The sequence below is a fragment of the Siphateles boraxobius genome, unplaced genomic scaffold (genome assembly GCF_051911475.1).
Source record: "Siphateles boraxobius isolate OS27281-9 unplaced genomic scaffold, OSU_SipBor_1 25, whole genome shotgun sequence".
Taxonomy (NCBI): domain Eukaryota; kingdom Metazoa; phylum Chordata; class Actinopteri; order Cypriniformes; family Leuciscidae; genus Siphateles; species Siphateles boraxobius.
The window spans coordinates 16,567,313-16,591,301 of NW_027508866.1; the positions used below are offsets into that span (position 1 = coordinate 16,567,313).

The 23,989-nt window shown below is 42.4% G+C and overlaps 1 long non-coding RNA gene across 4 annotated transcripts in view; it reads right to left on the reverse strand.

The window, feature by feature from the left end:
• LOC143750108 (uncharacterized) overlaps positions 1 to 14,798 on the reverse strand; it is a 204,810-nt gene extending 190,012 nt beyond the window's left edge. For all 4 annotated transcript variants that reach the window (XR_013207114.1, XR_013207113.1, XR_013207111.1 and 1 more), the window contains exon 1: positions 14,707 to 14,798. This is a non-coding gene — a long non-coding RNA (uncharacterized LOC143750108). The remainder of the gene's footprint in view (positions 1 to 14,706) is intronic.
• Positions 14,799 to 23,989: the final 9,191 nt, after the last annotated feature.

Sequence of the window (23,989 nt, forward strand, 5' to 3'; positions counted from 1 at the left end):
ATCAACGAACCGATTCGGCCCTCGTATATGACGTCACTTCTACGCTTCAAGTATTCTGGTATGTTTTGCGCGTCGGAGAAAAACATAGACGCCACCCAGAAAGCTGTTGCTATGGTAGAACTGGCCGAGTACCAGGCGCTTATCAAAACGCAGCCGTTTGAACTTCTAAATTCTCACTTTATTTCATGTTTTAGTTATCTTCTGTTAGCAACGCTAGCCACGTTAGTAACACCCGTTTGAAACAAGGTTTCGTTCAATATTGCACTCAGAACAAGGCCGATTCCCATACCCACAGGCAGTGATACCGACGCAGTAAGGTATCGCAGTAATACGAGTGATTAAGATCGTAATTTAAACAACCAAAGCGGTCCAAAACAATGAAAACAATTCATACAAGTCACACAGGGCGCAGCCATCTTGGATTCCGTATCGGAATTCTTGCTCAGTGTCCTCACGGTTGTCTGACTACCGAGCTGGGAAATCTGAGGAAAGGGGGCGTGTTGCTAGGCAACGTCTGTCTTCCTAATCGGAACTCCGACACGCATAAATAATAGAACGCAGCACAAGTACATAATACATTCACTGGGAGACCAAAGCTCGCTGGATGGAAAAGAGTAGAGATAGATGCATGCTACGTCCGCTGGGAGACCAATGCTTGCTGGACAGAGAAAGAAGAAACAGATGCATACTACGTCCGCTGGGAGACCAATGCGCGCTGGACAGAGAAAATCATCAATTAGGTTTTTTTTGTTTGTTTTTTTTTTTAACTGGAATATCAATTCTGAATAGTGAGGTACTGGAGAGAAGACATCACTGCTGGGGCAGTGTAGAAAATTAGCCAGAGAAATAGAGCTCCTGCGGGAGCAGAGTAGACATCACTGCTGCGGCAGTGGAGAAAAATTAGCCAGAAATTGAGCTCCTGCGGGAGCAGAGGAGACATCACTGCTGTGGCAGTGGAGAACATTAGCCAGAGAAACAGGGCTCCTGCGGGAGAAAATTAGCCAGAGAAACAGAGCTCCTGCGGGAGCAGAGGAGACATCACTGCTGTGGCAGTGGATAACATTAGCCAGAGAAACAGAGCTCCTGCGGGAGCGGAGGAGACATCACTGCTGTGGCAGTGGAGAAACTTACCTGGAGAAATTGAGCTCCTGCGGGAGCAGAGGAGACATCACTGCTGTGGCAGTGGAGAAAATTAGCCAGAGAAAGAGCTCCTGTGGGAGCAGAGGAGACATCACTGCTGTGGCAGTGGAGAAAATTAGCCAGAGAAACAGAGCTCCTGCTGGAGCAGAGGAGACATCACTGCTGTGGCAGTGGAGAAAATTAGTCAGAGAAACAGAGCTCCTGCGGGAGCAGAGGAGACATCACTGCTGTGGCAGTGGAGAAAATTAGCCAGAGAAAGAGCTCCTGTGCGAGCAGAGGAGACATCACTGCTGTGGCAGTGGAGAAAATTAGCCAGAGAAACAGAGCTCCTGCGGGACCAGAGGAGACATCACTGCTGTGGCAGTGGAGAAAATTAGCCAGAGAAACAGAGCTCCTGCGGGAGCAGAGGAGACATCACTGCTGTGGCAGTGGAGAAAATTAGCCAGAGAAACAGAGCTCCTGTTGGAACAGAGGAGACATCACTGCTGTGGCAGTGGAGAAAATTAGCCAGAGAAACAGAGCTCCTGTGGGAGCAGAGGAGATATCACTGCTGTGGCAGTGGAGAAAATTAGCCAGAGAAACAGAGCTCCTGTGGGAGCAGAGGAGACATCACTGCTGCGGCAGTGGAGAAAATTAGCCAGAGAAACAGAGCTCCAGCGGGAGCAGAGGAGACATCACTGCTGCGGCAGTGGAGAAAATTAGCCAGAGAAACAGAGCTCCAGCGGGAGCAGAGGAGACATCACTGCTGGGGCAGTGGAGAAAATTAGCCAGAGAAACAGAGCTCCAGCGGGAGCAGAGGAGACATTACTGCTGTGGCAGTGGAGAAACTTACCTGGAGAAATTAAGCGTGTGGTGTGAGGCTGAGTGAAGGGAGGAGGAGATTGGGGCCTGGCAGACCGATGCTAGTCTTCTTGCACGTTAATCAGACGCGAGGAAGAGGAGGTGAGAGATTAATCCTTGTAGGATTATGCGCATCTGAAGTTTAAGTGGCCGAGCAAAGATAGCAGTCCGCGTTCAGAACAGTTTAGACTGCTTACATAAGACTAAAACGTTTTAGAACCTGCATATATTCACCTCTGACCCATCGGTTTGATTCAGTAATCATTGTTTGATGTTGGATGATCATCAAACAGGAACGTCAACATGAGTTTATTTTAATTATTTCTATGGCTATGGGTCACATTCCCTGCCGATTTGTTCGTTATGAATCAGAAAAACAATAGTGAAGCAGTGGTTTTAAATTAGGCTACTTCAAAAAATTAAATAAAAATACATTTACGCTATAACTTTAAGTTTCTAAGCGATTTTTGTATATACATTGCAGGACAGTGTTAGTGATAGGTTCTTGATTATTCTGTGTGCAATATGCACGTAATGTGAGACCTACTGTTTACGTGTGAGTTTATGCCACGAGGAAGCATCGCGTTAATGACGGCAAATCATTTGTACAGAAATGATTTAAAGCGAGTGTTCCCCGATCAAAAATGAGTATCCAGATAGCATAACTGGCTCGTGATTCAACAACTGAAGCGATGCGAAGTTCAACCGGGGACGGAAACGAAAAGGTTTTGAGCTGAGCACTCACGGAGTTGACCCGGCAGACGTTGAGAGTGTGGACTGGTCGGGACTGAATCTGCAGCGCGGCTTACTTAGGGCCTGCTGCGGCGGCCTGGCCTTGGAGGAAGGCCCGTTCCTTCGTGTGAAGAGGGCGGCATGGCCTTATTGTCCATTTCTCTATGGCAGGAATTATTGAAAGCTCCGGTTTAAAGAAATACGCGGAAGTAGATTGCGGATGTTTCGCCCGCGGTGGCGAGGACCCGTTTGTTTGGCCTGACGCCCGCGAGATAACACCAGAGGATTGCGGCAAATATTCCTGATTCTGACGGACGAAAGATTCTTCATCAAACGGGAAGAGCTCGATTCGGACATGATAGGAAGGTAGGCTACTGCGGGGCCAAATGCTGATAAACCGTCAAGAAACACAAGTGGGTTCTGCCAGGGACGTGCACAGGGGGGTTGCTCAGGTTGCCCGGGCAACTGCCCATATGCCCTTCTCGACTCAAGTTGCCCTTCCGAGAAAAAAAAAATCGTACAATGGCTGCAGAATTTCACATAGGCCTAGATACATTTTTTATTTTATTTTTTTTTAAATCGCAAAGCCTCATTCACTTCCATTCGTGCACCGAACTTGAAAGTCAGTAAGGGAAGGGCAAACTGTTTACGTGGCTGCAGCGCTGCACGCGACCGGTGCGTAAGACCCCACAAATTACTTAAGGCCCCGCCTCCATCTCGTGTCATAGCGTGTCAGTTAATGTGTACAACATCCATGACAAAATGAAGCGAAACTATCCTTCTGGTCACGAAAAGAGGAAGAAGAAAAAACCCATGAGAGTGAATTGTGGGAACAACAATCAGGTAAACTTGTGTTATCGTGCGTTCATATGCGCGTGCACGAAATGAAACTCGCATTTTTCAAGCAGAAATATGTGGAGACAAGACATACTGTACAATACATGCACGTGAATGATGGCACTCCCAATCAAAGTCACATTTATAAAACAAGAAACTGATGATCTAGTCTCAGTGTAGTTAAAAACTCTAAACAACTGCACTAATTATGCAAGATAGAAAGCAATGTATTGACAATTTGACATTGATTGACTATTGATTTATAGGCTATATTGAATTTAAAATGTTGATTAGCTGGACATACTGGTCAATATGGATGCACATCCCTCAGTAAATAATAACCATAAATCAAGAATTGCTTCAACATGCATAATAATAAATAAAAAAAATCATACTGATGCCGAAAATACCCAGGCTGTAGAGAGAACCAAAGTTAATCCCAAAAGCCAAAGCTCAGGGTTATAATTTATTATTTTCTTCTTATTTATGTTTACGTTAATATTCACTTGTTATGTTAACATTCTATAGAAAATACTCTATTCAATAAATATTGTTTGTTTGAACCTCATTCTGTTCTATATTGTTGTACTTATTCTTTTCCTGTTTTGTTTAAAGGAGGGAGGATTGTATTGGGAGCACTGAAGTGTCAGGTGTGATTGTGTGGCAATGGCAAATGGTTTACATAGCTCACGGCGTCACAGGTCAGGTAGAGGGCCCCTTTTGCTTAGGGCCCCAGGGGGAGTTCAGGATCGGCCCTGGGTTTAGCAGTCGATTCTGTTCCCTACCGGAATTCCTGTTCCCTTTACGCAATCATACTACAAATCATGCGTAGTTGCCCGTAGCCTACCATCAGAACTGAATACGAGCAAGAAGCACAACTGAATGTAGGGGAAGCCCTTTTTTCAGGTCAGAGCAACTGCCCCTCATAATTCCTGTGCACGTCCCTGGGTTCTGCTGTTATTTATCTTGTCCTGAGTCGATTAACGTTACTGATTGATCTCCACTTGTGCTGATTGGGTTAATTATCTGCACCTGCTCCTCCCGAACCTTGTTAATAAAACATCATTTAAATGTTCGCCGGTTCCCTCCTTCTCCCCTGAACATTGCTACAACATCTTTTTAAAAGTTGAACTAATTTTAACTTGAGACCTTTTTCTAACATTTTTAGAACACCATGTCATGTGCCAGACATTGGAAAAGATTTGAGCGCAACGGTCAAACACATCCGTCAAGTGCATTTTTGTAAAGAAAAACTATTGAAAAGCAGTAAAGTGACATGCAAAAATATGTTTGAAAAACAAGACACAAGAAATTAAATAGAAAAATTCTCAAGAACTTATTTTAACTCGGGCGCAGAGTTTTTAGAAAGCGATGTCATGTGTGAGACATTGCAAACGACATAAGCATAATGGTCAAAGGGGCTATTCTGACAGAACAGGGCTCCAGACAAAAAATAATAATAATTAAGGAGCCATTGTCTCCTATAAGGGGAAAAAATAGGCGCCAAATATTTCTTTAAGTGCCACAAAAGAATAAACGTGTTTTAATTTTGTCATGTGTTGTCACGTCTGCCCTCTTTTTACAGCATCAACATTTTCATCCATCCTGTAGATGTCCTGGGAACTAAGGGGGCTTTTCCACTGGGCTCGTTTGCTGCGGTCCGAGCCCAAGCGCGTTTGTTCCCGGCGCCCCCCGCAGCGTTGGTCTGGTTTCACACTCAACTTGATTCTATCGAACTCTGGTGCGTTTGCGTGCATCTTACGTCATTGCAAACGTGCACGGCGCATGATAGAAAACACGACGCGGGTCAATATATTGTGTTTTTTATTAATTTGGTGCCATTATTCATAGCTGAGTAAACAACCCAGGTTAACTGTGTGTGTGTGTGTGTTTCGCATAAGCTGTTTTTCCGCTGCTTGCAAATGGACTCTTTTGAGGAGACAGTGGATTTCCATTAATTTGTTGCCCTGATTGCACGCACTATGCGCGAATACACTGCAGACTCACTCTTGCTCGTATCCAGGGTAAATCTTCATCCCTTACGTGTGTTTTATTTAACTAAATACATCATAGTCGACTAAAACGCATGCGCAGGATACTTTACTTCCTGAACAAGTGCGCACCCGAGTCCGTGTAGTTTTCACATACACGCGAATCGCAGCACGGTTCGGGAGCAACCGAACTCAGACCACCTCCTCCAGGTAGTCTCGGGTTCGGTACCCCAGTGCGCACCCGGGTCCCATGACAGGGTTCACATTAGCGATTTTTCATGCGAACCGTGCCCCGTTCCGAACTAAACTGCCAGTGTGAAAGCCCCCTAAGATTCAGTTAAAGTAGGAACTGGATTGATTTTCCAACTTGAGAACTACATACAGTCACAAAGAATTGTTTTTTACACAGAATCTGAACCAGTGTCAGTGACCATAAAAATGTCAGCATCACTTGGCCAATGAGTATAGTTTGGCCTCCTCCTAATACTATAAATGTTGTTGTATGTCTTGCACACACCCAATTTATTTTTATTTTATAGTAATATATCTGAGAGTTAAATTTAGTGAAATGCAGCTCTTCATATGCAATTATACAGGTGGTCTTGAATTACATTTTTAGCTCCTTCCATTCTTTTTCATGTGAACAACAGGTCAAGTAAAAATATAAGGATTATGTGATAGTGCATATATTTAGCAAAATGCTTTCTATAGGTATTTTTTCTAGCTGACTAAAGAGTTTATGAGCATTGAATGGCTTTTCTGAGGTGAATTTGACGTTACATGACATGATTCTTCTCAAGCTGTTTTATACAAGTTCTTTCAAAGGTCTAAATACTGATTGAGCGATCTTTCAGGCCACATTAAAGAGCGCAAAAACAATATTTATTGCTTTAATTTCGTGATAAAATTGACAGAATTTGAAAGCTGAAAGTTTGTACTAAAATTAACAAACACATTAAAGGTGACAATTAAGTACAAATCTTACTGTGATTATAGATGACTGTGCTACAAATGTGAAGTTTAGAAAGTAACCGAAAACAGCAAAGATTAACACGAATCAATTAAAAACGAGAATTGTTAATGATTAGTTAGTGTCCACACAGCTGACATGTTCATCTGTTGTAGTTCATCCATGTTGTGTACACGAAATAGACTGTCTTCCTGCACTTTTATAGTTCTTGCTTGTTAATTAATTGACACGTCTCTGCCGTTTTATCTCTCATGCTGGCACCGCTGTCATGTTGCTCGATTGAGACGAGGGCTTTGAAAAAGCGTGATATTTTTCGGGTTGATGTGTTTCTGACACGGAAAGCTGATCCTTTGCTGTCCCCATGCCTATTTTGGCGCTTGCTCGAACTCAGTGAGGTTTTTATACTGCAACTTTGCTGCACATCGTCTCATTTTATTACGTCAACAAAACAAAAGATGTGATGGGCTACATAACAGAACATGCAGGTAAAAAGGCACACAATTTTTATCCATAACATGTAAATTAATATGGTCACCAGTGGTGATCTTAGCAAAAATATCACTCACAAATTCATATTGTTGGTCGCAAATGACAGTTTTAGTCCCAGTCTGTAGCCCTGCAGAACTCATTTTTTGTGCGATTTAAAACATGTGAGACAGGGCAGTGGAATGAAGAAAGTTGAACTTCTAACTTGAGTGCCGCATTTTTAGAACGCTGTCTCGTGCATGAGATGCTGCTAAAGACGTGAGCGCAACGGTCAAACACGTCAGTCTAGTGCATGTTTAACATAGAAAAAACAAAGGAAATGTAGCGCAGTTGCATGCAAAACAGGCATTTTAATTCTGCTGAAGCATCACATATAGAATGGCTTCCATTTTGTGTTGCATTGGAAGTCTCTTTTTCTCTAGTATTCTTATGCACTTGATAACATTGTTCGGAAAGGCACAAAGAGAACTCATTTTCTAGTTAATGTCCCTCAACGATATTCCAGCTGAATGAGGGTAGTGTTCTCATGGCTCCTGTACAGCTGCTTGGCTGACTCTCACTGATTTGGTCTTTTGGATGACACTCCAGAAAATGTTATTTCCAGCAAATGTCACCCTGACTTCACTGATCTCTCTGACAGTGCTCGGAACGGCTCAGATATACCCTCCGTTCTGGTAAAGCTGATCATGTTCAATGCCCGGAGCACCCTTCTCAACATTCCATTTACTTTAGATGGAATGCTCTGCTTTAGAACAGACTGTCTGCATTGAGAGGAAAACAACCCTGCAGTTTTCTCCCCATCTGGGATACGAGAAAGCATTTACACACTCGCCATTCCATTAATCAATGTTTGGAAATGATTTTCAGGGAAATATTGGTTGTGTTTGGCTGAGCCAACCCTATTTGGCCACCTGACTGTTCACCAGTCAGCTAACCATGTGCCTTTCCTTTTGCACAGTGGCTGGTGATAAGCCACAGTTATCAAGCTAATATCCCTTTGCTTTGCAAAGCAATAGCAGCTGTCTATAGTGTGCTCTCAGACAGGCGGTAATTTGATATTATACCAAAAATAAAATGGATCATGGCTTGATTTCAGGTTTAAGAGTTCCTCTTTCCATCAGCAGTGTTTTTGGCCCTACATATGAAATATGCTCACAGATGTTTGGAGTAAAAGGGTGACCTCAGCTGTTTGGACCAAAACGTAATGAATTCTACATCCACATTTAACTCAGCTTTGTGCCTCCATGAATCAAATTAACTTAACTTGAAGATTAAGAGCCAAAATGTTGAGAACTGTGGAAAAAGTAGTTTGAGTTTTATTTTAATTTATTCGTAGATTAATGAAATGTCAAAATCATGTCAAGTAAGCAATAAGGTCTCAAAAGCTGTGCTGTGGGCTATTGTGAATACAGTCATGATGAAACAGCCCCTTCAGCCATGACCATATTCACAGGTCATGTAGGTAAAGCACCCATAGAGTATCTTATTTTTATAAAACGGTTACCACAAGCCAAAAAATGTATCTATTGATATGTTAAGTTCTGGAAGTAAAATCATTAAATTTTAGCCTTCTCCGAGAAAAAGACCCTGACAGTGACTGTAAATGGCAGGAGAATGTCCCTAGATGTAATGTCCTATCTGTTGAAGCTCAAATAAACTACCTAACTTTTCTCAATGGACCTCAAATAAACTAACTTTCCTCAAACACATACATATGCTTATCCTCAGCATGAAAAAACATTTGTTTTCCGTCTTTTATTTTAAACCAGACCTGTTTGTGGCACAGCGCCGACAACAGTAAGGCCCATATTTTTAACATAAGAAAGGGTGCGGCCATAACTTCAATGTGTCAAGGCTGTGTCTCATCCCCTTCCAGTTATTTTAGCTGTACAAAAACTGTCCGTCATGCTGCTTGATATCACAAAGTAACTGTTATTTGTTACCATATTATTTACATTTATTATCGTAATCATGAACACACTGGTTTGTAGTGCAAATTATTTGACCATTTACTGTATTTTGTTATCCTTCCAGCGGCTAAAAAGTTCACACTCACAGAAAATAGCTTTCTCCCGCATTGCAGAGGTGAATATCATACAGTACTCTACCTGAAACAGAAAACGAATAATCCCTGTCTTAATCAATTAATTCATCAAATTTATTTAGCCAGATAATCAACACTCAAATAATACCTAGTTGTACACACATTTAGTCTAAACTACACTTAAGGCAGTTTTTATTTCGACTTTTTAATAATAGAATTGGGCCTATGTTGCTACTCCAATTTCTTAGTGAAATATAAACATTTAAACAACAGCCGGTAATAGCCTAACTTGTTTTCATGGCTGATTTATTTGCAGGCTACATTAAATAATGTAAAAATAACTAGTTACGTTAAGTAAAAAAGTATAATGAACAGGTTATGTAAAAATAATATGTAATCTCATGCATATGTTTATTAAAATACTCATCTCTATAGTTATTCTTGTCTAGTTCAGTTACTGAGTTGTGGACACTGAATAGCTTTCCTGAGGTAACCTTAACATTAAATGTTAACGTTAGCCTACATCAAGTGACATTAGCTAACTTAGGTGTTTTATTGACGTTTTTTGACATTTTAAACAGCTTATTCGGTTTCAGTCATTTGTACTGTATCTATACTTTCTGATGTTTATTCATGTTTATTTTGTGCTATAATAACTAGTAAAGATGATAATGATATGATAGGTTCACGTGCAGCTTGAACTGGGTGCCCAAAACCCATTTATTGTTTGAATTCCACGATACAATCAACAGATTCTGGAAGCTGAGATATTGTTTAATGTTAAAAGTACACTGAGAAAAAAAATAAGTAGAATTTACTCAATTTTTATAAGGCAAGTTTTTGCACTGATATTTTTCAAATAAATTTCACATTTATGCAAATAAAGTAAATCTACTTAACTAAGCCGAGTAAAATAAAAAAAGTGAAGAAATACATATAACTTGGCCTGTTAAATTATATTGAGTAATTTTTACTTACAAATCTGATGTAATTATTATAATTAAGTAAATATTATTTACCATTTGATATTTTAAATACATCTTGTTTTATGCAGTGTTGGTAATTATTTAAAGTTAAATGTTACTCTTATAATGTGACAAAATAATACAGTGAAAATGTGCAGTTTAGAGTAATTTATTAAGAAATAAGCATCTACAGAAAAGATCACTTTGGGCACACAATTCAGCGTGTTCGGTCTCTCTCCTTGTCCCTCTCAACCGGTTTAACGAAGGCACAAAGGAATGAATGCATTTGAGAAAAATCCTGAACTAAAAAATCCTGAAATCCTGAAATAAAAATCCAGTAAACAGCAAATACTTTTAAATTAAAAGTTATTCAATTTGCATTCACATTATTAATTTCACTCATGCTAAATCATATCAAAAACATTAAAAACATCCCGCATGACCTTACTCTCCTAGCCATTTATTCACATTAATGCACACAGGATGCAGATAAATTTATTTATCATGGCTGAATTAGGAATTTGAGAGTAACTTATGGCTAAGTTTCTAATTTTTTATTCATTTTGATTTAAATAAGGCAACTAATTATTGTTATTTACAACGTGGTCACCATTTAGTAAAAGCTGGGATCTTTAATAGATAGTATTCACGATTTAGTAAATGAATCAGGTAATGAATTATATAGTGCACGATGAGGGAACGAAAACCTGCTCACTTTTATGATGTGTTCACACCGAACGCGAATAAAGCGTCAAATACGCGTCAGCCGCGTCTAGTTAGACGCTTGAACATTCGCTCGAGTTCCAATTTTTCAACTTGCGCAGAAGACGTTCGCGGCAAACGCGTCGCCCAATTCGCGATGCCCGGCGCGAATGATGCGTCTATTCGCGCCTTTGCATTGACTTTGTATGAAATCTACTCGCGCAAATAAGTTAATTAAATTCGCGTTCGGTGTGAACACACCGTTAGGCCTATTGTTAATTCGTAGCCACAATATTTGTCATCTATAAAGAAAATTGCACACAAAATAACAAATATTAAACGAAAAGATCATGATTTAAGTAACATATTCATGGGTTTTAGACATAATTTACTTGTGTAAAAGGTAAGGTTTAAAACTGAGGAAAAAATAGGCCTGTGGCTAACCCGTCGAAAGCTAACGAAGCTAACTTGTCATTGAGAACATTAAACTTTTCAAATGTATAGAATTGAGTGAAAACACAATGGTTGATCGTAGTTACATTTACTGAATAAATTACATCTAAAAATCCGTAATATACTGCAGTTTTTAACTGTTGCTTACAGGGGCGGCTGGCCAATAGAGGGCTCAAAATGTCTGTTTTTTCCTACACGTCCCCTCCAGCCCTGTGCACGTGATCAGCTCTGGGGCGCTGGAGAAATCGCCCCAGAAAGGCGGGTCTCTGGAGCAGTTTAGCCAATTGCTGATGTAAGATATAAATGTTTGACATAATCTGTAGCCAATCAGCGAGCTCCAATCAGGTCAGCTATGGGCGATTCTTTTAGCGCCCCAAACTGCGCGCGCATCTCTATCGGACAGCAACACAATCGTAGCTGTAGCCTAGAAAGGCCTGGCTAGCTGGATGTGGTCATGCTAATGCCTTGTTTTGGTGATTACTTTTTAAAACAACAGTGACAGATCCAGCATGGACAGTTACCGGAGTCAGTAATTTGATTGGCGGCGGGGTATCTGACAGGCAGGCTACACGCGCTGGCCGGGACTACTTTTTGGGCTTGCACTCACTGGCAGCGAGCGGGTCGGGTCACGGGGGGTGTGTGCCTGTGTGTGTGTGTGTGTGTGTGTGTGTGTGTGTGTGTGTGTGTGTGTGTGTGTGTGTGTGTGTGTGTGTGTGTGTGTGTGTGTGTGTGTGTGTGTGTGTGTGTGTGTGTGTGTGTGCGCGCGCGCGTGAGACGACGCCGACGGTAAGTTACCAGGGCTGTCTCTGCCTGCCATATTCAAAGGCCAGAGTAAAACATTTTAATATTCTGGTTTTTTGCCCCTTTTTGTACTTTGTAGATCAGCTATGTCACCCAAGAAGAAGAAAGGGGACATACGAAGCTTTTTCCATAAAGCAGAGTGTAAGTAGGCAAAAATAACTAGTCACACAAATAGCAGTTAGTAGTAGTGACTGACCAGGCTTTCAAATGCAGATTCTACTGTGGAAAATAGTATTAACTGGTGATCCTGGTTACCCAGGATATTGTTACAGTTAAACCTAGCTTCTGCAATCTTTCAAGGTTAGGAGCATTAATTAGGGGTGTGCAGCACGGATAGACTCATAGAAGTCGCGCTATCATGATAGAATGCTAACTTACGTTAGCAAGTCACTGAATGTTAATTAGCCTACCTGAACTTAGAATCTTGCAGTCATAAACAGTGGATCATCTGAGACATTTTTCGTTTCTACATTCTGTTTATGTAATGTATTTGTGAGTGTAGCCTACTTGCTAGACACATGTGCTGTAAAAATATGTTGGTAATGTTAAAAAGGCAAAAGTTAACACTTGGTTATTCAAATATAATGAATCATTATTTGATTGATAATATCCAAATAACAATATCTGGTAGGAGGGTTAAACTTGCTAGCCATAGGATAGACTACAAAATTAATTTACCATTTTGTATGCAGGAAAAGACAGCATCAAACCACAACAGATTTACATTTATTCATTTAGCAGACACTTTTTATCCAAAGCGACTTACAATTGAGAACAATAGAAGCTGTAAACCTAGGATAACAATATGCAAGTTTTATGACCCTTCCCAGTTTAATCTAATGCACTTTTTTTTAAGAATAGAATGGGGGGGAAGGGGGAGGGGGGGAAGGGGGAGGGGGGGATGTCCCCACCAAACCTGAGACCAAACCTACGCCCATGCGTTCTAGACAATGAACCTTTGTAAAATAAGAGATTTAGCACTTACTAGCTTGCAGAACAAATGTAGACACATGCTGTGCATGGAGATCGATATAAGATTCAAACTCTCTTCGGACACATTCCCTGTGTGAGTTCCTGTGTTTAATGTTGATCACATTATATGAAGGTCCACACGACTGCAAATGTGACATTGATTTTATACAACAGTTTAACAACCAAAATATTAATATTTAATGATGTTCATTTAGGCCACAACACAGTTGTCAGTATTTTTTACAACAAAATAATAGCTCCAACGAAAGCCACAGCAGAACTGCAACACACAGCAGTGTTAATTGTGAACAAATCTGCGGCTTTGAACGAATCATTAGAGTCAATGATTCAATTATTAATTCATTAATAAATCCACTGGCTTCGTTACTGAATATATGACTCGATGACTCACCACCTATTGGCAGTTTTAATTTAACATTTAAAAGCATAACTTTGTTTTTACCATCATTGCGCATTTCTCTATTGATTTTTTTTAATTTAAATCGATTTTAAGGGGGCACACATTGTCCCTTACTGAAAAAGGTATGACTTAAGAGTGGGGGTACGAAGTAAGATGTTAAAAGCCTCATGGGGTACAACTCTAAAAGATTGAGAAGCACTGGGACTGGGTTAAGGAATAGAACAATCAACATCAAAGCACAATACACATACCAAGGGAAGAAAGTAGGCCTAATATACAGAGGTCACTTACAAAGTTACACATTTTTATTCATTTAGCTGACGCTTTTATCCAGAGCGACTAACAAGTGCTATATTTCAGAGGTTGCACGCCTCTGGAGCAACTAGGTGTTAAGTGTCTTGCTCAGGGACTCAATGGTGTCTCACAGTGGATTCGAACCCGTGTCTGTCACACCAAAGGCATGTGTCTTATCCACTGCGCCATCACCACCCCCAGTTAGGTTAAAGATGGTCAGAGTTAGCTCAAAGTTAGGTTAAAGATACAATCAAAGACGGATTCAAACAAATAGGATATCAATAACAATGATTAATTTACAGACTGTGAGCTGAAGTGTAATATACAGAATCAGATAAAATATGTGTTTTTGAAGGAGAGAAGGGTGGATGTCTTGAGGAAGAGCATTCAACAACCTCGAAGCCACTACACTAAAAGACTCCCATGTTACCAGACTATTGAAACCGACAGAATATGACACAGCCCCACCTCAGATATTTTTCTCCAGCCGCCACTGGTTGCTTACCTGAGAGCAGATGGAGTGGAGATTGGAAATCCAAATCTCTCAATGATCACGCGTTTTCTTCTTTCCGCGCATGCGCAGATTCCTTTATTCAATGAAGTAAATTTTACTTGATTTTTTAAAAATTTGCTTCAAGTAGTTAATTAATGCGTGTAAATATGCCAGAGAGTCAGAAGTCAAATTTACTTGTCTGTTGGATGTATACAATTTCCAAGTAAAAATTTAGTATATAATTAGGATTTAATATTCTAAAGGTTTCATTTTTACAAAATTATTCTTAGCAAAGATACATGATTTTTCCTGTTTTATTCACTTTGCCATAAAATACTTTTTTTACAGTGTAGCAAAGCACAAAGCTCATTGCGGTTATTGGATGTCAGGAGCTACAAATAATGTTTAGTTAAGTTATGTTTGTTCATGCATCCAAACTGAAAACAGACCGATTTCCTATTTGGAGTTAACGTTTGGAGTTAAACACTTTGGGATGACCTGGTGAGACTATAAAGCTACAAAATGCATCTCTTTTACACACATGAGGTAATATATACAGCCTCACTTGTAAGTGTTGTTCTTTTCAAGGTCAAATCGATCCTCACAAGAACACTGAAGTAGGCTAGGATTAAAGTGGCACTAAATCGCGCATACTTAGGCTACAGGAGTAAACTGTGGGCGGAGTTTGAGACGGAAATCAAAGGAACGTGTGTTGCTTTTGAATTTTGATGTACAATATTAAAGTCCTTGTTTGATAATATGTGTAGACCCTTAAAATATAATTATATGCAAAGTATAAATAATAGGGGGTGAGGCGGTATGGCCAGAGTTTTTTTAGGGGTTGCATATAGGCAAACTTCAACAACATAAGGGCAGATCCTCAACTAATGTAACGAAGAGAATTGGGTTGTTTTTTTCTTCAGAAAGCGAAAGTAATAAAGGCTGGATTAGAATTATGTTCACAACTTAATAGTGTTCATGCATCTTAATTTATGACCAATATTTAGGGCCATCTTAATAAATCATCCAGATTAGTAATTGACATGCTCATTGATTTTAAGCTTGGAGTCATATTCAAGCATATGACAATGCATTTCCTATTGTATTATGCAGGTAGAAAATGTGCTTTTTTTTCAACTCTTTCTTGTAAGCATGTAGGTTTATTACTGCACTGACCAGCAGCACTACACTAATCTTATTACTTTTCTTTACTTCTGGCCAGTTTCATGACACTCCAAACAAGCTCTAACGTGCCTGCCTAAGGATCCCACGGATGCCTCAAATGTAAATAATTGGAGGAATCAGGCCATCTAATCAGTCATCTGCCGGGCTGCTTAAATAGAGCCAGATCAGTACTCTCCATATGTTTAGTGTTGAAGCTCTGCCAGCTCTAAGATCTGTCGCTGTTAAGACGCACACACATATTTCTCCTTTTTTTATTTTTTTTATCTGAGCATTATTACAGCTAAAGCATTACTAACCAACCCTGAAACATGCATCACATTTCTTTACGCCTGTGGCACTTTTCCCGGGTTCAACACGCAGTCAAAAGAGGCCACGATTTTCTCAGAGTTCAGTTTCAGGGCACAATAAATTAAATTTTCATTGCTGGATGTAGTGTTTTTTATTTATGACCTTCTCTCAAAGGCTTCACTAAATGGACAGTGAACAACATTTGTTGTTGCAGAAATCTCATGGCTGAAAATTTTAATTTTATTGTACAAAACATAAGCATTACTCTGATTTGGAGGGCTTCTGTCTCCATCGTTCATCTCAGAATCAAGAAAATCATTGAAAATCACAGCTGACAGCAACCTTAAAAATATGTGATTAGGTTTATCGGTTTCATTTATCAACATTAGTTATTTTGTTAACATGAACTAAAAATGAACTTCTATTGCATTTATTAATCTTAGTTAATACTACATTTTAAAATACATTTTAAAATCAAAAGTTGTGTTTAGCTAATTCATTGTGAACTTACTAACATGAACAAAGAAAGAAACAAACACATTTGTATTAAGTAACATTAACAAAGATTAATAAACGTCCTAAAATTATAGAATTTACTGTCAGGTTTTTACATTAGCTAATGTTAACAAATGAGATCTTCCAATCTGTGTCACCAATCTTCCCACTGACAAACAGATTTTTTAATGGATAAATATTGCTTAAATATTTTAATTAATAATTTTAAAAGAGTGGAATTTGAACTTCTTTTTAGTAAATTAAATTGTATTTTTAATTCTAATGATTTTAATCTAATTTATGAGTCAAGTTATACCTGACCTCACTCACTTTAGGCAACTAACACTCATCTGAGCCAAATCACACTGAAATCCTTGAATTACCTTTGGTACGAACAGAAATAGCCATTTATTTGTATTTTGCTGCATGCTAATACACCTCAGTTGTTTAGATTACTTAAGTATTTCGCATGTTAACATCAGCTTGTAATATGACACCATGGGGATTGAATATATGTACTGATGTGTTGAATCCTCCGTTTAAAATTGGCAGTAATCAACCTGATTATAACAGCATACAAACTAACAAAGTAAAAGTTAAATATATCATCATTGCAGGCGGCACATTAATGCAACATTCTTGCCAGGGGCTCCATATTAAAATGTATGAGCAAAAGGGCAGCAGACTCAAAAATATACTGACATCATTAGAATTACTGAGGATGCTCACAGTATGAATAAACATAATCCAGGAGGACTGTTGCAAAGGGAGGTTGCAGCAGAGCCCCAGGACATCAGGGAAATTATGTGACTTAAAGTACATGGACATGTGATTAATGTTCTCATAAAGTAGGGCAAATATTGTTGCCAAGAAAGCTCATTGGGACTGTAAAGCTGTTAGGCAGGCCAGAGAAGATAATGATGATAACTGTATCATAGCACACATTAAACATGCTACGCTTTACCAGCTCTACTATTTAGATGACGATATGATGAATTGATACCTGAGAGCCTACTGAAGGGTCTTCAGTTTTCTCACCACTCTTCTCATGTTCCCACCATACAATTTGTTGTTATGTGTGATGTGTCATGGCAATAATCCATTACTGTTTTTTTTTTTTTTGGCACCAGAATGCTGTCACCTCCTGAGGGCCACTGACACATCTGTCCATGATAGTGGCCTTAGTATTGAGCAGACGCATGTTGACCTATGAGACGTGACAAAGAGGTCACACCGGTGCAGCCAGGACAAATGGCTCTAATGATGATTACAAAAAAGAGAGATGCGCTACCAGGTGGAGCATTGCATGCCAGGATTTGTCCCATTGCAAAAGACGAGAGTTATTCAAGCTTTCATCAAAAACATTTCTCATTCACAAAACACTGCTTGTCTATATAGAGCCTGACAGATGCTCTGAAGTGAGCATTTAGTCAGAGAGTAAGAAACGATCTATATGCTGATTACGGTTTATTATAATTTTTTTTCAAACAGGTTCCTTTTTGCCACAATTTCACTATGTTGTAGATTGAGCATGTTGCCAGAAATGCCAACATTTCTACAGTTCATTGAAGTCTGAGTTATTCCTTACACATTTTAAAGGGATACTAAAAAAAGTCTGACATTCTTTTCTGTCATCATAATTTTTTCACCTTGTGGAATTTAAGTTTTTTTAAGAAATGTTTCAGTCACATTTTACTTTTGGATGGACTATCACAACAGGGTTGTGATTTGGGCTTCCCTGGTCATTCCAAAACCATGACTTTTCAATATTCTGGTGTCCTTGGTGTTATTTTTCTGTTGTAAAACTAAAAGCCAAGCTTAAGATGTTGGACAGATGTTGGGCAGATAGCCTCATATTTGTCCCTAGAATATATTGTTGTACAGAGGACTCCCCATATGGAAAAGGTTTGCTAAAAACACCTGTGATTCTTATATGTTCCAACAGAATATTGTAAAGGACATACATGCTGCAAAATCCACATATATAAATTGCATAATATTAATGTATTTTTAATCATATATGTCATATACTGTATGTCCTATGTACAAAAGCCATATTTTATTGATGTAAAAATGTAGGAAAATAATGCTAATTAAATAATCATGTTTTTTTTTTTGAAAATGACCGATCGTTTCACTAGATAAGACCCGTATTTCTCGACTGGGATCGGGTGGAGACTTTGAAGCTACATTGAGACGGACATTTGAATCTTCTTTGAACATTTGAATATTTGGTTACCATTGAAGTCCATTCTGTGTAGAAAAATCCTGGAATGTTTTCCTCAAAAACCTTATTTTATTTTCGACTGAAGAAAGAAAGTCATGGATATCTTTGATGACATCAGGGTGAGTAAAATATCAGAATGGTTGTTTTTTTTTGAAAGTGAACTAATAAAAGACAGTGCAGTTTACCAATCAGTGTAAGGCTGCAGTTCACTCATGCTCTTGCTCTTATCTTGTGGAGCCCTAAGTGGACTCCTATGCCTAGTCAATCATGGTCATATAGGCTACTGTTAATCAACATTAGATGAAACACAATATTTAAAACTACACACACAAGCACACATTTTAATTACAAAAATGATTTATTAGAGTGCGATACAGTTGAATATTTTACATATCCATAGTTTTTTTATTTTAAATTCTGCATCACCAGATTTCATTTTCATTTGTGACAATTTCTCTAAACTTTATCACAGTACTAAGATAGTATTAACCTAGTACAAACATAAAACTTTCCTTAATGTCGAAGTGATTCTTATGCATATCACCACCAGAGTTCATGTCACATATACAGAAATATATTCCAGCCAATTTTCAACATTTTATTCACTGTTCTAGAAACATATTTGACTCAACTTTGTTAATTTGCCGCACATCTGATCTAAATAACACTGTGATGAGTTACATCCGGGACATTTACGCGCTGAGCGCGACGAAACGAGCTGAGAATTTTTTCACAGACGGCATTTTCTTTGATTCGCGATGCAAGGCATACGATGAGGGAAAACGCAGGGATTAAGTGTTTTATCGCATTTAAATATGCATTTTATAACGTCTTATTGTTTTATAACAATGTGTATGTGCTGTGCACGGCTAAACCGCTCTCAGGGGGGGCATTTCCGTTGACGCGCGATGCAGATCAGACCAGGATGGGTTTGCTTTTTAACAGGAAAACGGCGAAAGTAACGTCTCTGGTTACTCACGTAACCGTAGTTCCCTGAGAGGAGGGAACGAGACATTACGTATGGGGAAATCCATTTTCCTCGAATCATGAAGTCTGACAGAATAACTCTTTTGCTTGCAAATAGCCAATGGCAGTCCCGCCATCACCTGATTGGCTGACACTGCTCACTATAGGTGACGGCGGGCGCCAAAAACCTCAGAATCTTAGCTGAACGAGAGTAAGGAACTGTGAGCCCCTTCCCACACGGCAGGTTACGTAATGTCTCGTTCCCTCCTCTCAGGGAACTACGGTTACGTGAGTAACCCAGAGACGTTCCCTTATCGAGTCGGTCTCTCGACATTACGTATGGGGAGCAATAAAACCCCCGCCGCGTGGGAAAAACCCCGCCCAGCTAGAACGAGCTGAAGATAGCACAAGCGCTAATCCCTATACAGCTCAGGAACCGCCATCGGACCTGGTCGAAACCACCTCTTGGCACAGAGCCAAGTCGGCAACCGCACCAACGTGGCCCCTCCCACACAGTTAAGCAACACTGAACTGAATGAGTGGGGAATTGCAGCAATGTGATTGGTGCTTAGGAATACACTGCCGGCTTATGAATGCGGGCATAATAATAAGGACACAACATAGAGAATAGATAGCTTTATATTGCTAATAACTCACGCTTAATTGGAACCGCGGCTAGAGTGTGCGCCACTAGGGGCATGTCTAGCCTAGTCCAATGACAGCTCAGCTTTCTCTCCCTGTACTGACAGTACATGCGGTGTGAATGAAGGAATATTCAAGTTATAGAATCTCGCAAACGTATTACGCGACGACCAGCCTGCCGCAAAGCAAATGTCCTGGATAGACATACCTCTCGCCCACGCCCATGATGACGCCAAACTCCTAGTGGAGTGGGCGTGCACTCCTATAGGGCAAACAGCTCCCCGAGAAGTATAAGCCAGTCGCACAGCCTCCACTATCCAGTGTGATAGCCTCTGTTTCGACAGCGCGCCGCCTTTCTTGGCACCCGCGAAGCAGACGAAGAGCTGCTCGGAAGTTCGAAAATGGCTAGTTCTGTTCACATAAGCACGCAGGGCACGCACGGGGCACAAAGCGTCCTTCTGAAATACTGACCACATCGGGGCAAAATGCTGGAATTGTAATCACCTGGGCTCTGAATGGAGTTGAGAGCACTTTAGGCGAGTATCCGCGCTTGGGTAAAAGTCTGACCATGCAATCTTCCGGTCCAAACTGCATACATGCACTGTTCACTGACAGAGCCTGCAAGTCCCCCACCCGCTTACCGCAGGCTAGCGCGAGCAAAAGCGCCGTCTTGAATGAGAGAACTTTGATGTCACTAGACTCAGCTGGTTCGAAAGGCGGGTCAGACAGCGCACTAAGCACTAACGACAGGTCCCACACCGGCACCTGACGAAGGCGGGGGGGGAAAAGCCGCCTCGCTCCCCGGAGGAAACCCGTTATCAAAAGGTGTTTCCCCACTGAATGGCCATCTACATTACGACAAGCAGCAATAGCGGCCACGTAAACTTTCAGTGTAGATGGCGAACTGCCAGCATCCAGACGCTCCTGTAGGAAGGTCAAAATAATGGCGATATCGCAATTCCCGGGGTCCTCCTTTTTGTCAACACACCAGTTAGCAAACACCCTCCACTTTAGAGCGTATAAGCGCCTCGTTGAAGGGGCTCTAGCCTCTGCTATTGTCTGTAGTACCCGCTGTGATACTCCGTGCTGATCTGCCACACGTGCAGGTCCCACAGCTCCGGGTTGGGGTGTCATATGGTCCCCCTCGCCTGAGATAGGAGGTCTCTTCTCGGCGGTATCCGCCACGGGGGAAAAAGCGCCATGTTCACTAGCTCCGGGAACCACGGCTGGTTGGGCCATTTCGGCGCTACCAGAACCAACGCACATCTCTCCTCCCTGATCTTTTGCAGCACCAGCGGCATTAACTTGATCGGAGGAAAAGCATACTTCCGCCCCTTCGGCCAGCGGCTCGACAGTGCGTCTCCCTTTAGAGGGGCCGTCGTCAATGCAAAGAACAGCGGGCAGTGGGCGTTCTCCTGCGATGCGAAGAGATCGATCTCCGCTTTGCCAAACAGATTCCAGATCATGTTTACCGTCTGCGGATGAAGCCTCCACTCTCCGTGCACAATGCCGTCTCTGGACAGCATGTCCGCGCCGCAATTCAAACTGCCCGGCACATGTACTGCTCGAATCGACAGTAGTACTTTGTCCGTCCATAATAATAGCCGCCTCGCTAGCCCCTGCAGGGATCGCGAACGTAAACCTCCCTGGCGATTTATGTACGCCACCACTGCCATGTTGTCCGTTCTGATGAGAACATGACGGTCTTTCACAAATGGGAGGAACCCACGCAGCTCTAGATGAACCGCTTCCATCTCCAAGCAGTTTATATGCCAGCGCGTCCGATCTCCTGTCCACGTACCGAATGCCGGTCTGCCATCGCAAAGGGCTCCCCAGCCTGACAGCGACGCATCCGTAGTGACCACTACGCGTCTGACCACTCTGCCCAAAGCAGCTCCCAGCTCGAACATGGTCGTGCCGAACCACGGTGCTAGAGTCTCCAGGCATGAACGCGTTATAACAAGGCGTTCCGTTCCCGCTCTCCATGCCCGCGGGTCATGGTGAACGAGGAGTCTGTGTCTGTGTTCCACAAGGACACTCTTCGAACGCGCGATGACTAACCAGTCGTCGAGATAGTTCAGATAGTTCATGCACATTGTAAACACACGGGATGCCAGGGCCAGCCCGAAAGGCAGCACTTTGAACTGGTATGCCACACCCTCGAAAGCAAACCGAAGGAAGCGCCTGTGATGCGGGGCTCTCTGAATATGGAAGTATGCATCCTTTAGATCCACTGCAAGGAAGTAATCGTCGGGATGAATGTGCGCGAGGATCTGCTTCACTGTTAACATTTTGAACGCGCGTTTCGCGAGCGCTTTGTTCAGTAATCTCAGATCCAAAATAGGGCGCATACCTCCGTCCTTCTTTGGTACAAGAAAATAACGGCTGTAGAAACTGGAGTTTTTCCGCTCTTCGGGAACTATCTCTACTGCTTGTTTGGCCAGGAGAGAGGAGATTTCTTCCCGAAGTAACGGGGCGCTCTGTTCTGACACCTCTGTCAAAATCACACCGCCGAAGCGGGGTGGTCTGCGAGCGAATTGGAGCGTATAGCCGCGTTTTATCGTGTTTAACACCCACATTGAAGCCGTCGGTAGTGTTGACCACGCACTCAGGTGACTCGATAGGGGGGGCTTTAATGAATGCTGCGGCGGGGGCTGGGCGCCAGCCACCGGGGAAGCATTGGCCGCTATATTGAGGGCAGATGGCTCGTCCGCGGCTCTTAGCGCGGGGACATAAATAACCACCTTCTCGGGTTTCCCCGAGCTTCCGCTCTGCGAAACGTCTCCCGGGGGAGAGGTTTTGCTTATGGCGCGGGTAATAGTGTTGGGAGGAGGAAAGCTCTTTTGCTGAGACATGTAATGCACTTTGTTTATTGAAACAGAACACAGCGGTTTCAAAATCAACACATTCTCGTCGAACTCTGGGCGGGAACACGCCCTCTTTGCAGCGGGTCCGACGAACACGTCCCGCGCTCTCTCCTCCCCGACACACGCATCAGGAATGCCGCTCCTTTTTGCCCGCCGGGCGTCCTTGGCTACTAGAGGCCGGCTTCGCACCGAAGCGGGGCTGCTTCCTGAACTGCCTCTGGCGGAAGGGGGACTCTGGCTCGCGACGTTCTGCCGCGCTCGGGGGCGCGCGTCTGGTAGGTCCCGCTGGGCGCTGTGCAGAGGAAGATCTGGATCTCTCCGCCGGGGGGGCTTGAGACCGTTTCGGCAGCAGATGCGGCATCATTCTAGACTGCTTGACGGTCTCTGCGTACTTGTCGGATAACGACTCCACCGCAACACCGAAAAGGCCCGTGGGGCTTACCGGAGCGTCCAGGAACTGCCTTTTGTCAGTATCGCGCATCCCCGACAGCGTTAGACACAGATGGCGATGCAGGGCCACAAGACTGCCCATATTGCGTCCGATTCCCTGAGCGACCTTCTTAGACGCCGCCAGAGCGAGATCTGCCGCCGTGCGCAGTTTCCTGAGCAACTCAGGGTCCGGGCTTCCCTCATCCAGGGACCCTAGGAGTCACGTCTGGAAAACCTGCAGGATTGCCATCGTATGGAGGGCAGATGCTGCATGTCCCGCAGAAGTGTAAGCCTTCTCAGCCATGTGGGCAGTAGCGCGACATGGTCTGGAAGGCAGTTGGGCGGTCTTCCAGCCAGGAGAAGACGCCAGATGAGCCGCGATGGCATCCTCGACGGGAGGCAACCGAGCGTACCCTAATTTCTCAGCTCCTTCCACTGCAGTCAGCAGCTGGGTACCTTGTGCATGGGCTCGGGCTGAGTAAGGGGAGCGCCATGATCTGGTGAGCTCCTCGTGGACCTCAGAGAAAAAGGGGGCGGGTCTCAGCGGGGCTTCAGCTTGACGGCCCGCGCCGAGGAAGGAACAGTCCATCCATCTTTTCGACGGCAGCTCCTTGGGAGCCGTCCACTCCAGCTCCATATCTGCCACCGCCTCTGAGAGAATGGCCATTAGCTCCGCATCCAAAGAGGCGGGGGCGCCTTCAGACGGAGACTCGGACCATGCTCCGGGGTCGGAGGCATTGGTGGACATG